The following is a 1,370-nucleotide window of genomic DNA, read 5'->3' on the forward strand; positions in this document are numbered from 1 at the left end:
AAAAAAAAAAATGGCACGAGTTTAAAAATTTTACATGTCGTAGGTACCCTATTTGAGCCGCCTCAGCGCCGTCCCTTGGGCATCTGCAGGGTTCATCTTCAAAACTTAAACTACGCTACGCTCACGCCAAATTTTATCCCGATCGGATCAGCCGTTTAGAAATGTCAGATTTATTTCCAAAAAATTTCGATTCTGCCCCACTGTGGAATCGTTCGTTGTTTCGCACCAAGAAATTCTTTCGTAGTATATACGAAATTGTACGAAATATTTTAGTATAATGCAAAATATTCTTAAAAAAATGAATTTACATAAATTAAAAAAGCGAATTTTGAATAAATATGGTAAAATTTACGAAATATTCATTTATTCAAACATTTTTGTTCTTTTTAAAATAAATTTTCTAATTTTTTGCTATATCAACTTTTCCATATTTGAAAGAATATGAAGAAAATTATTGTAAAAAGCAATAGTAACATCTAGTTTCCTTTTGTTCGAATAACTGAATAATTTTTAATTATCCGATTATTAACCGGCTAACGTAAAACCTCAAATAATTATTTGTCGAATAAACCGAATAAGACAAAAACCCGAATAATTGAATACTCTACTATTTATCCTAATATATATTTAAAATTTCATTGAAAGTTTGCTTAGTTATTTATTTGTATGTTTGTTTGTGCGTCAATCACGCCTAAACGGATGAACCTATTTTCTTAAAATTCGGAACATAGAAAGATATACGTCTGGAAGCGTCAAAAATTGGTATTTTTGTGCATAAAAACTTTTTCTTGGCTATTTTAATGCGAAAATATTTTCGATTTATTATTCTAAAATGACAGAATTATGTATAATCCAAAGTTGCGAAAGTTTGAACAAAACTGGTATCAGAAATTGGGAAAAAGGTGAAAAACAAATTTTTTGTATATGTTAACTCGGAATTATTTTCGATTTAGTTATCTAATATTAGCAAAGTTCTGTTGCTAAAATTTGATCAAAATGGGTAAAAAATGGGGTAAATTATGAAAGACGTAAAAAAACTTTTTTGTCATTAAAAAGTGAATTTTGTCTGTTCTAAAGCTACATACTTTCGAAATATTTAAAATCCTGGGCAACGCCGGGTACAAAAAGGTAGTGTATATATAAATTTGAGTGGCCCGGTAGGCTAGATGGTAGTGTGCTAACATGTCAGTTTGGGAGTTGTGAGATCGATTCCTACGCTAGTCTCTGGTTTGCTAAACTATGGTCATCGTCACACTGCTCGGTAAATTAGGTTAGAATATAATTTGTAATTGTATTGCAAAAGATAAATAATTAAATAATTAATTAAAATTAAATTTTGTGTTAAAATCGTCCCATATAAAGTGAAAAAA

The 1,370-nt window shown here is 29.4% G+C and overlaps 1 protein-coding gene across 4 annotated transcripts in view; it reads left to right on the forward strand.

Moving 5' to 3' along the window:
• LOC111687833 (serine-rich adhesin for platelets) overlaps positions 1 to 1,370 on the forward strand; it is a 240,311-nt gene that overhangs the window by 234,094 nt on the left and 4,847 nt on the right. The window lies entirely within an intron of this gene.

Source organism: Lucilia cuprina, chromosome X (genome assembly GCF_022045245.1).
Source record: "Lucilia cuprina isolate Lc7/37 chromosome X, ASM2204524v1, whole genome shotgun sequence".
NCBI classification, from domain to species: Eukaryota; Metazoa; Arthropoda; class Insecta; order Diptera; family Calliphoridae; genus Lucilia; species Lucilia cuprina.